Here is a 13,257-nt window from a genome sequence, read left to right as displayed (position 1 = left end):
ATCACCATTATGATGAAATAATCATAGTATTTAAATGGAACATAAAATATATTTAGCAGAATAGAATTTCAGAACACAAAACTTTACTAAATTCCTATGGAGGGAAATATGCAGCAAATTCTGCATTGAATTAGTTATTCCATAAAATAAATTCTAATGCAAGTTTTTTTTTCTTTTTCTTAAAGAAGCTGGAGTCGGCACATTTTTTCCAATTCCACCAAAATGGGTCTCTGACTCTGGCTCCACAGCCCTGACTATCAGACCGTTATAAACAGGAGCCAGATGAGCCACTCCTGCTTACTGTGAATGCAGGCAGGCGGGCTGTAAATATCCAAGGCCGCTCAGCCTCCATTCATTTGAACGACTATCACCTGACAGTCGTCCTGTGTAAAGGGATTTTCATTAGCTCTCATGCATGTTATCACAGTGCTGTTGTGTATACTGGGTGATAATTGCCAACCATACAGTTCCTTTCACACAATAATTATTTCTGCAAGAGGTCCGTGGCTGCTGATTATGAATGGAGTCTTAGGTCCTTTAACATGGAGCGAATTGCTCCATAGATGAATGTCAATCAGTAAAATTGGTGCTTGTTTACTTGGCTTTCCACTGTCAAACTTTATGGTGTATGAGCAATCATTCATGTGGTCTTTTATCCTGCATATAGAATCATTAGTACTGGCGGCACTGTCCCCGCTCAAAGGGGAAGATGTGCAGTTGACAATGATGGTATTTGTTTGGCTACACAAAAGATGCAATCAGCCAATGAACGATCATCTGCTCGTTCGTCAGCTGGTCAGCTACAGCTTTACATGGGCCAATAGTTGGGAAACAAACGTTTGTGCCCCATTATCAGGCCATGTAAAACAGCCTTAACTGAATACAGTTTGCATTCAGGTCCGGTGGTGAGCAGGCGTGCTGTGAGGAGGAGAAGCTGTCTGCAGAATAAAACAGCTTCCCCTGACACAGTGCACCGCTACAGTGGGGGACACAGGAGAACTGAGGTTACACTAAGTAAAATGTATCTGTTAATAGAATGGAACTGTGTATTGGCGACACTGTGGCTACAGCTGTTGTAGAGCAAACCGCAGCAGACACAGCTGGATGGAGCTCCCTCTACTGCTATGTAGTAAGCTGAAGAGGGTTTTTGTAAGATGTACAGAATAGGCTGATCAAACTTATTGCAAAAAATGCTTAAAATTGCCTGTTTTGTACTTTAAAAACTCTTTGTTGTAATTGTCACAGCTAATGTTAAAGGTTGTTCTGGAGAGCAGCGGCTTCTTGGGGTGTGTGGGAAAAAGATTTAAGCAGTGCAGCGTGTAATGGCAACCAGTTTGTCTTCTGCTATATATGACTTGTTACAATAGTGTCCTAATATAGATGAGGTACAGTCCCACACAAAGACTACATGCATCCTTGCATACATATAACATTGCAGAAAATGCTGAAATACCTCGGGGCTTTTCATTGTCTTAAAATTCTGACTTGTTATACTGTGTAACAAGAGGACATATATAGACGTCTCCAAACGTGGTGTGTATTTAACTAGAGCTAAGAGAGGTCTGTTCCTCCTCACTGCTGTGCTTAGGAAGGGAAAGGAAAACCCATTTTAAGTACAAAAGAAATGGAACAAAGAACCTTTGCTTAGATCATCTGTCAGACTTTCAACTCTCATCGTGCACATTGTACAGCCTTGTATAGAGAGCCGGTATGTCATCAAGGTTGTGCAGACTGTTGGGTGCCATCTAGTAGTGGCCAAAATGTGTAAACCTTTTGAAAAAAGTGTATTTTTGATGTTTGATGGGTCATAATACCACTTTTTTTCTTGTTTTATACCTTTAAATTACGTATTATTGTAAAGATAATTTAATGTAGAATCTGATTGTTCTCGGCAACACGGTGCCAAACGTCTTTCATTCAAGTGTAGAATATAATGCAGCAAACTTTATGAAACAATTCAGAAGTAGAACAGCAGTTGTAGACAAGAAAAGTGAAGCAGAGTACGAACCAAATAGTCAAACCTTCTTAGCATGTTGGGGCCTATTTAGACTCAAAGCTTTTGCGTTATCATTTTGCATAAAACTACTACTTGGTACTAATGCCTATTAGTACCAATTAGTAACCTGTGAGTCGCTGGGAGCTGTATTCGGGGAACAGACCCCTGCACATGAGGACGACGTATATCGGCTCGGCGTGAAAACCGAGCCGATATACGTTCGTGGGAATGCAGCCCTAGGCTAGTTTCACATGGGCAATCACGATTTTCCGTGAAAAAATCGTGGCAAAACTGTCTTTTTTCCTAATATCTTTGAGCTTCAGCACTGCTTTTTCATTCTAAAACATCGCTGCTGCCCGCAATGTTTCAGAGTGAAAGTCAATAGGACTTTCTAATGTTAAAGTTGCATTGCATCACAATGTTTATTGCAATGCGATAAAAAGGAGGCTCCATTGGGAAACATGGGAGATAAAAAAAAAAAATTGCACATTGCAGGAAGATAGAGCATGCTGCGATTTTTATTTATTTATTTTTTTTACTCTTGCAACATCGCATGATTGAAAACATCACTAATGGGAAGGAAACCATATTAATTCATGGGTTTCCTTATCTGCTTTTTTACTGACTCTCGCATCCCGCCAAAAATTTTGTGATTTTTCTCACCTGTGTGAAACCACCTTTGGGCTACATTCATACAAGTGTGAAAATTGCATGAACATAAACTCCATTGATACACATAATTGTTTTTCTCCCCCTCACAGCGATGCTGCGAGGTAAAAAAAATCATTGCATGTTGTAATTTGTTTGCGTATCACCCATTGTTTTCAATGGCACAGTCAAACACCTCGCATGCCGTGTGATGTGCCTGTGAGTGCGGTGTGTTGCTTCCCATTGAAATCAATGGAAAAGACATGCCTTTCTCCGACTCGCGTGAAACAAGCGCTTGAGGATCACAATCTCCCAGAAGTGATGCGAGGCGTGATAGCATGAAAAATGCCTCCCAACCGCAGGTAGAACGCTTCTGATTAATGCTTCTTTTACAGGAGCCGACAGTGGGGTAAACGACTGCAGGAGTGCTGACGCCACCGCTGAGGTCGTCAATGCTCGTGCAGTGTTTACACTGACAGACTTCACCGCTGAATCGCGGGCCTCTCGCTCAGCGCTTGACCTTCTATGTGAAGTGCTGAGTGGGGAACATTTACACGTAAGGAGAAGCTGGCAATCCAACGACATTTTTATTTCTTTTTGCTGACTCAGCGATAAACAACCGCGAACCAATAGTGAGTGATTTTTTTTATTTTCTCGCCCCCCCCCCCCCCTCCTCTTCATATTTACGCTGAACAATTATCACTCTAATTTGTTACATTACATTAGCCAGTTTCTTTAATCAGCCTCATAGATTTTTAAGATCACGGCTATTTCCAGCCCCTTCTACTAGTGGAATATGATTATCCTGAACCCACTTTTTGCACACAGCAGTAACATGACTTGGAGCTGAGTCCGGCTGCAATATAACGGCTTCATTACCTTGAAAAAGATCACATGCAGAAGGCTTCACTTTGGACTCAACTATTTCATTTATGTATTTTTGCAACTTACAGCCTCTTTAATCACATAAATTCTATCCACACATTTTGTTGTCCTACAACCAGGGGTAGCCTGGGGCAGGGAGACCTATGCCCCCTAGAAGAATGCCCCAGTAATGATTTAGGGCTGCCATTCCTGCTGAGATACCTGCTGCGGCTAACGTTTCCTTTCCTTCCCATTAAAATCGTTGGGAGCCGTGCCTGGAATTACAAGCGCCGACCACCTCATAGACGTCAGAGCAGAGCCTTCCGCTGCTTCCGCTCCAACCCCTGTGTAATTGTGGCATGCTCAGCTGAATGAGCGACGGACCCCAGCTGATCAACTATTCATGACCTATCCTGAGGATACATCATCAATAGTATTCTCCCTGGAAAACCCATTTAAATTATTTTCAAACAATATATAATTTTATGGTATTACAAGAAAAAAAGCTTATCTTATGAGCCATCAAGCATGCACTTTTTTTTTCTAAAGGTTTCCACAATTTTGTCCACCAGTATGTGTATGGGTCTGTCATATGTGGGAGAATATCCCTGTACATAAAGCATGCTGCCTCTGTATCATAAGGCATTTATTGTACCTTTTTATATGCCTATGTGCTGAAATGGGAGTCTTTTTGGTTGTGATATGTACAGGGGGTTGTGCTGAGATGGCATCCTCTGGTCATCCACTGATTATGCATGTGAACATCTTAGAACACGTTCTTCACTCGGGATATCAAAACTGATTCTTCAGGTTCCAGGAGGAGGAGGATTTCTTACAAACTCGAGGATTTGCTGCAGCAGTGATGTGCATCTAGCATAACCCAACTGCTGCAAGCCGTCTGCTAGACCTAGCCCCATCTGTGATATGTTTAGCGTCTGAGAAAAAAATTGGTCATTTTCAAGCAATGATTTGAAGCCTTTCAAGCAAAAAGATGAGGCATCAATTTACCCTGATTTTGCCTCTTCTAGCTGACAAAATTACTATTGATTTTTCTCAAGAGATCAGTATAATAAAACTGGCAGGGGGTCTCGGACTACCCCTTTATTTTCTGAAAGAGTCTTCATAATTTACAGTTGCATGCTGCTTTTATATGAGCTGGCATAGATTTTGACTATTTACGCAGTCTTTTGATGGGCGAGCTTAGAAAGCTGGCAAGCGGGGCATAGAAAGGCCTAAAATTTGCATTTTTTTTTTTTTGTTATTGAGAAGTTGTGAAACTTCTCCCATGGAGTTCTAAATAATGCCAATGTGATATAATGCCAATGTGATATAATGCTAATGTGATATAATTGGACAATGAATTGGAAAGCAAATTAATGTGCAACAAAAACAAATGTGTGAATCACCTTTACTGTAACACCAACATAGCTGAATGATCTCATTAATGCGAAGAGCCAGGACAAACATGCACATTCAGGAAAATTAAACATTTCTATGTCACAGCAGCTGAATAAACACACGCTTTAACCCTAGTCAATAACTAACTGTTGTATATCTAACAACTGCTCCTGCAGACTTGTCTGAATCTTCCCTTTCAGGAAAAATACCAACTTTGCTTTAAACCTCATCCTTAAAGTAACAGATAACCTATAGATAAGGACTCATTCCTCTGTAGAAATGCACTGTGAACACCACCCGAAACCCTCTCCCACGAGACAGAATGAGGGTTAGGTCGGCTGCACACGGGCGGATTTGCATTGTGGAATCAGGAGCGGGCGTCCGCATCATGATTCCATGGCGAATACCACCCATAGCATGCTATGAAAGTGTTTTTTCCTCTACACGAGCGGAAATCAATTACGATTTTCCGCTTGCGGAGGGAAAATCGCAGCATGCTCTATTTCTTGTAGATTCTGTACAGACAGCTTCCATTGAAGTCAATGGAAGCCGCCCGATCTGCAGCCCTTCCGCAGCGACCTTGTGGAAAGATCACCAAGATTTAAAGAAACAAACAAAAACCTATACTGCGCATGTCTGACGACTTGCCGCGTGGACCATCCGCAGTACAGGAAGAAGAAAACAATGTCCGGTACGTGCGGATGCCAGCTGTGCACAGGGTCAGATTCTGCTGTGGGCTCCCGCATATGGAATCCGACCCGGTTGTGTGCAGCCAGCCTTAAAGGGACTATCACCAGTTTTTTATTTAATTAAAACCAGATAGTAAAACATTTTCCTTTTTTTTTAATCTTTTGTTTTGAGTGTGGATTTTTTTTAATTCTGTTGTCTATACATAACTATGGGGGCTGCCATCTTTCCGGAGTTACATTTAACAGCATTTAGATAATATGCTATATGGTAGCCATTATTCACACAATGGACAGGAAGAGACCTGTGCCGAGGTCATTTTGCAGGGAGTGGAGTAGATGGTCACAATTTATACCTCTTGTGAATGTTTGATCCTGTGTTCTCTATATAGAGGTGTTACCTCCCAGTGTAATCCTGCCTGTGACGTTAGTGAGATGACTGCTGAAAAGTTTTCTCTACAGACCAGGAAGCGACAGACTAGTATTGGGCTCTGTGCTCAGTGTGAAAAATGCAGGATTTTATGATTTATTTTTTTTTAAATATTGTGGCAAAAATAGGCAATTGCCAAACATTCTTAAATATGTTTAACACAAAAATTTGAGTTATATAATAGGTAACTTTCTGATGCCACATTCCCTTTAATGGTTTGGAGAAATGTAATGGTTAACAGTGACAACTTCCACAAGTGCTGCTCACCCTGCCTGGCAGCAATAATCCTAGTACACATATTGTATTATAGATGTAATGGCTGCCAGTTAAAAGCTGAAAGTACTAAGATAAATTCCAAGAAGCCTAGAACACGAATAAAACAAAAGTTTCTTCATTGAGATGTCGATGAAACTTACATTTCTGTGATTTCCTACGATGACATATTCATGGACCTTCCCGCTGGATGGTTCACCAGTAGTCCGCCATCATATGCGTACCCCATCGTCCGCAGTCCTGTTCTGCCATGGTCACCAGTAGTTGGCCATCATAGGTGTACTCCATCGTCCGTAGTCCTGTTCTGCCATGATTACCAGTAGTCCTCCATCATATGTGTAATCCATCGTCCGCAGTCCTGTTCTGCCACAGTCACCAGTAGTCCGCCATTATATGCGTATCCCATCGTCTGCAGTCCTGTTCTGCCACTGTGTCCAGTAGTCCGCCATTATATGCATACCCCATCGTCTGCAGTTCTGTTCTGCCACGGTCACCAGTAGTCGGCCATCATATGTGTATCCCATCGTCTGCAGTCCTGTTCTTCCATGGTCCTTACATCCTGGTGAAATAAGTTCACCGTAGTTTGTGGCCTTATAGTTCCCAAGGAAATGCTGTTCCCAGATTTGTAGTCAATCGAATTTACCTGCTTTTAGCTTCTCCGTGCTCATCGCAGGAAATTTTCTACATTTGTAGCTGAAACATTCTATTTCTCCTCAATGTCTTTACAAATTGTTTCATCAACCCAAGTGTGATGTGCGGTGGTGGCAATATGTACTAATATAATGCAAATGCTGGTGGGAAAATAAATATAACTAAAATAGATAATGACATCAGGAATTTCTCAAAAACTATAGCTCCTAGAACAAAATTGGATGGTATTTTTGGAATCCGGAATCTTTGTTGCCCAGTGTAAGTGTTCTAGGTACTGGTGTACCTTGACGCCACCGGAAGTTTGGGGTGTGACAGGGCTTTGATAGAGGGACAGCCCTGTCACAACCCAAGCTGCCAGTTGGCTGTTTTTGAGTGTGCTGTTTTTTCCCACCAGCAGTGTAACTCGCCACCCTGGCTACTTGTTCCGGTCCATGCGCTACTGCTGCACCTGCAGCGTGTGACAGGCGGCGGGGTGCCTCAGCAGCACTCTTGCTCCATCGCCTGCTGTCAATGCTGCTGTGTAATACCGGCAGGGGGGAGGGAATGCCTCGCCAGCACGGCTCCGTCTGCTGATGCTGCTGTGTAGTTCCGGCGGCGGGGTGCCTTGCCATGGCCGCTCCATCGGCTGCAGCTGTCTTCTACCAGCGGTGGGGTGCCTCCCCAGCACTGCGCTGAGCAGCAGCAGCCCTCCATGTACAGCAAAGCAGGGAGGGCGCAGGAGCCAACAGCACAGCAGACTCCGAAGTAAACCCCCTGTCGCCAATGACTTATTCTGCAGCGGAGCAGGGACCATGCAGTGGTGCTGGATCAACGCAGACTGTTAGTACAGTTACAGAACTGTGAAGGGATCCCTACAGCAGGGCGGCGGGGGCCGAGGAGTGGAGCACGGGAGCAGGAGGAACGTGGCTGCAGGGACAGCTCTTCCAGGATTTCTTGTGCAGGGGGCTGAGGAGTGGAGCAGGGCAGCAGGAGGAACATGGACTTTCAGCAATTATTATTGCAACCACGCCAAGTACTCACACAACATCATCCAGCCAATCAGGAGCTAGGGGTGTGACGGGGTGTTCCTCATTGGAAGCCCTGTCAAACACCTAGCCTCCGGTGGCGTCAAGATACACCAGTACCAGCGTTCGATTTACATAGTGAATGTGAAAGACTGAGCGATTTCTAGTTTGAACGAGCTAACTATGGATCTAACTCGGACGTCTTGTGTTCGTTCAAACAATTAGTTTAAAAGTTCCCTTTATTGGTAGAAACTTTATTACTAATGACTGGCTTTATAGGGGTATTTCTGCTTTAGAAAATGAAGATTCTTCACTCTCAATTGTGCAGTTTTCTAATCTACTATAGTTTGTTTGGATTCCTCATGATTTACAGCGTTTCTGTGTACAGTCATTCAATGAAACTGACCAGAAGACCAACACCTGTGCTAGTGATTTGATGATGACCCTGGCACTCTGCATATTACTATTCTGTTGTAAGGCCTCATTCGTATGGTCAAAGTCTATGTTGGAAAAACTTGATGCAGATTTATCCCATAATTCACTGCAGAAATCAGAGACTGAATCTCGAATATCTGCTGTGGATTTTGTTTTACAAGCCATGGATCTGCACGGCCACTTGGCCCTATTTGATGGTACAAATCGGCATGGGGCCACCCAAAGCAGTCTCCATACTGAAACCATGTCAAGCATTGACATATCAATACTTTTTTTTTTTTCGCAACATGGATTTCAAATTTCATGCTATGTGCAAATCCCCAATGAATTCAGTGGGATGCTAATTGGGTCGTGGATTTAAGCATGGAATCCGTGTCCAATATACTGTGTGAATGGAGCCTAAGATGTCTGATTACATAAGGCGGGGAGGTTTTCAGCATTTGGAAGAGACAAGTTCCCTCTCCACTGACCACGAGTAGAGATCTTGAAACATGAGTAGTTAAAGCACAAAGTATACTACAAAATTGCACAACTTCTTTAGAGTAAATTTACTATGTGTAGTAAAAGTATTACTTAAATGTACTACTTTATAGATTGTGTACTAAGTAGATGAATTGTCACATATGGAGTCATTGTATGTTCATTTTGTTGCCTTTGATGCGCAGATGATCACTTGTTAGGCTCTCTTCACATCTGGTTAGGAGTTTCCCGCAGTGTTCTGGTATTTTTTTTTTTTTATGCCAAGATTGCTACAGACTGCAAAAAACTTTTTCTTCCTCTCTAAAATATCGAAACTCAGACGTACCCTGTTAAAGTTAATGGGGTTCATAAAAGTTTATCTGTTTGAAATGGATCAGCCAGTTCTGTCATTGTGAATGGAAGCCATTGTATTAATATGAACAGAGACAAATTCAGATATTAGCCTTCATTCAGGAGTCAGTCCAACTTCCAGCAATACTGTTAAGGCCCTTTTAGGTGGAGTTCACACCTAACGTTTTTAATTGGGGTTCTTCCATAATTAAAAATTGCATGAAATACATGCGATAAAAAAAAATACATGTGGTTTTTTGAGTACTTAAACATGTTTAAACGCAGCCTTAGACCCCATTTACACTGACAGATGATTGCTCAGAAGTCACTCAAACGATAGTTTGAATGACAGTTTTGAGCGATCATCTTTGCATCTCTGTAACTGGCTGACGGCGTGTGTATTAGCTTTCTGGAGGCGGGGATTTCAAGCCCCGCATTCAGAAAGCAATGCTGCGCCGGGGACGAGGAGCGAGCGACATCCTGCCGGAGCGCGACAGAACGCCGGGGGAGGTGAGTAATGATTTTTTTTTATTATAAGACATACCCCGAAAGTAAGACATAGTGGGGCTTTTGGGGATAAAAAGAAAGTAAGACACTGTCTTACTTTCGGGGAAACACGGTAAGTAGCTACTAAAGAGCTATGCAGGTGAAGTGGGACACCGCTGCTATCGCTTGGTGACCAATACAGCTGTTCTGCATAACCAAACAGCTGTATTCTCTGCGATTACAGCTCGCATCCTGCTATTAACTACTAGTGGGACATGTGCTGAAAGAATCTTATCAGCGCTGCCAACTGTGATAACAGCCTGCATTACTGATAAGAGTTCATCGCTCAATTCAAGCAAACTAGAATTAGCAAGGAGTGACTCGTGCACGAAAACTGCACAATGTTCGTGCATTTAGACCCAATGATTCTCGTTCAAAAGATGGCTGTGAGGGAAATTTGAGCGATAATCGTTCAGTCTAAATGGGCCTTTACATTGCAAGATAAATTGGGCTGAGCATGTGAGCAACAGGGAAGTAGCGGTTGTATATTGTTTGCTTGTTATGCATTATGAAAAATTGCTCAAGTTTTAATTGTTTGGGTTATGACCCAGCCTCTAGTCAAACCTTCTGCCACTCTTTCCTAGTCAGCAAATTGTTACGACCATTGTTTATACGAATGGACGCCACAGACTAGCAGTGATCTTTAGGTAGACGTGAAAGCTGTCACTGATCATTCGGTTTCTGCACAGGTTTACACCTAATGGTTATCAAGCAAAAAACACAAACTATTGATTATCATGTAAAAGGGGCTTTACTGATCTATTACTAGTATGCTTCCATTTACATGAACTCCAGTACCTTCATGTCTTCCATTGCCATGTATTGTATCCCTGTATAGTTGCAGCTTCACCTGCAGACGGAGGGCTCTTGTAGGTCTTCAGTGGAATGTTCTGCTTCTAGTCTTGACGTTCTGTCTTCAGTCATTGTGACATGCTGTACACAGTCCCGTTTATGTTGGGCCCTGGAGCCTTACACATTGTCATAACATTGGATGAGGTTGTGTGCCAGAGGACCCTGGCCCTGAATATTAATACTAATGAAGTAGAGCAGGCGGTGTATAAAAAGTACTCTATGAACCTCCACAGAGATCTGATTGTCAGATGAAACCAGACCCGCCAGAAGACCTTTTTAAAAGGTTATTTAGTATACATTTATGAATTAATAAAAAAAAAAAAAAGCTACGGACGTATGCTATGTGGTATATAATCTATTTTTCCGCAGGCTGCTTCTCTGAGCATTGAAAAGCAAATATATGCCTCATATTTAGAATCAATAGAAACCTATGGACATGCTTTATTTGGTGTTTGTATTCTAAATGGACAATGCAACCACAGTGTGAATATATGGCTCTAGGATGGATTCAGACGTGACAGATATTAGGGAAGCGTTAGTCAGGATGACTATCCTGCGAGTAATTAACTGAGTGAATGCAAATGACAGTAGTTGTACGTAAACATAGCCATCTACAGGGTGATCAGCAATAAATCGCTCACAGGTTTAGTTTCAGTTCAACCAAAAAAAAGTCACTGGTTGCTCTAATGTCTGTTGTAAGGTCAGTTGTTTGATATTGAAGGACTTTTAAAGAATTTGTAGAGATCCCCCTTCCCCCCCCATGTGAATAACATTTTGGGCGAACTGATAAATAAGTGCTCTGTGTAAAAACTTTCAAACAACTGCTTGAGCGCCTGAACGATAGCTGCTCGTTGTAAGGTACCATTACTGCACCTAATATGATGGATTTTGATGCAGATTTCCATGTGCATTCAATATGGATTTCACCCCCTTCAATTGAAGGGTTGAAATATGTGATGAATATGTACCAAAATCTACACTTTTTGGAGCTGTTGTCTGCATCAAATCAGCGGTGGCAATCCATAATGCAATCTGTCATGTGAATGTAACTTTGTATTTCCCATTCCTATTGAATCTACTTCATTCTTTGGCTGAAAACTGTGTGCCCCAGCGCTCCCCTACAGGGTATGTCCGGCTGATACTGCACTCACACAGGTCACTAGTGTAGACCTCGGGTACCCGGCACTCCTACAGCATGTGTCCAGCTGATACTGCACTCACACAGGTCACTAGTGTAGACCTCGGTACCCGGCACTCCTATAGTGCGTGTCCAGCTGATACTGCACTCACACAGGTCACTAGTGTAGACCTCGGTACCCGGCACTCCTACAGCATGTGTCCAGCTGATAGTGCACTCACACAGGTCACTAGTGTAGACCTCGGTACCCGGCACTCCTACAGCATGTGTCCAGCTGATACTGCGCTCACACAGGTCACTAGTGTAGACCTCGGGTACCCGGCACTCCTATAGCGCATGTCCGGCTGATACTGCACTCACACAGGTCACTAGTGTAGACCTCGGGTACCCGGCACTCCTATAGCGCATGTCCGGCTGATACTGCACTCACACAGGTCACTAGTGTAGACCTCGGGTACCCGGCACTCCTATAGCGCATGTCCGGCTGATACTGCACACACGCAGGTCACTAGTGTAGACCTCGGGTACCCGGCACTCCTATAGCGCATGTCCGGCTGATACTGCACTCACACAGGTCACTAGTGTAGACCTCGGGTACCCGGCACTCCTACAGCATGTGTCCAGCTGATACTGCACTCACGCAGGTCACTAGTGTAGACCTCGGGTACCCGGCACTCCTATAGCGCATGTCTGGCTGATACTGCACACACGCAGGTCACTAGTGTAGACCTCAGGTACCCGGCACTCCTATAGCGCATGTCCGGCTGATACTGCACTCACACAGGTCACTAGTGTAGACCTCGGGTACCCGGCACTCCTACAGCATGTGTCCAGCTGATACTGCACTCACACAGGTCACTAGTGTAGACCTCGGTACCCGGCACTCCTATAGTGCGTGTCCAGCTGATACTGCACTCACACAGGTCACTAGTGTAGACCTCGGTACCCGGCACTCCTACAGCATGTGTCCAGCTGATACTGCACTCACACAGGTCACTAGTGTAGACCTCGGTACCCGGCACTCCTACAGCATGTGTCCAGCTGATACTGCGCTCACACAGGTCACTAGTGTAGACCTCGGGTACCCGGCACTCCTATAGCGCATGTCCGGCTGATACTGCACTCACACAGGTCACTAGTGTAGACCTCGGGTACCCGGCACTCCTATAGCGCATGTCCGGCTGATACTGCACTCACACAGGTCACTAGTGTAGACCTCGGGTACCCGGCACTCCTATAGCGCATGTCCGGCTGATACTGCACACACGCAGGTCACTAGTGTAGACCTCGGGTACCCGGCACTCCTATAGCGCATGTCCGGCTGATACTGCACTCACACAGGTCACTAGTGTAGACCTCGGGTACCCGGCACTCCTACAGCATGTGTCCAGCTGATACTGCACTCACGCAGGTCACTAGTGTAGACCTCGGGTACCCGGCACTCCTATAGCGCATGTCTGGCTGATACTGCACACACGCAGGTCACTAGTGTAGACCTCAGGTACCCGGCACTCCTATAGCGCATG

The 13,257-nt window shown here is 44.0% G+C and overlaps 1 protein-coding gene across 1 annotated transcript in view; it reads left to right on the top strand.

The window, feature by feature from the left end:
* FARP1 (FERM, ARH/RhoGEF and pleckstrin domain protein 1) overlaps positions 1 to 13,257 on the top strand; it is a 187,308-nt gene that overhangs the window by 23,843 nt on the left and 150,208 nt on the right. The gene's annotated exons all lie outside the window — the stretch shown is intronic.

This window comes from Eleutherodactylus coqui, chromosome 1 (genome assembly GCF_035609145.1).
Source record: "Eleutherodactylus coqui strain aEleCoq1 chromosome 1, aEleCoq1.hap1, whole genome shotgun sequence".
Classification (NCBI taxonomy): Eukaryota; Metazoa; Chordata; class Amphibia; order Anura; family Eleutherodactylidae; genus Eleutherodactylus; species Eleutherodactylus coqui.
This window is presented reverse-complemented; position numbering and strand designations above follow the sequence as displayed.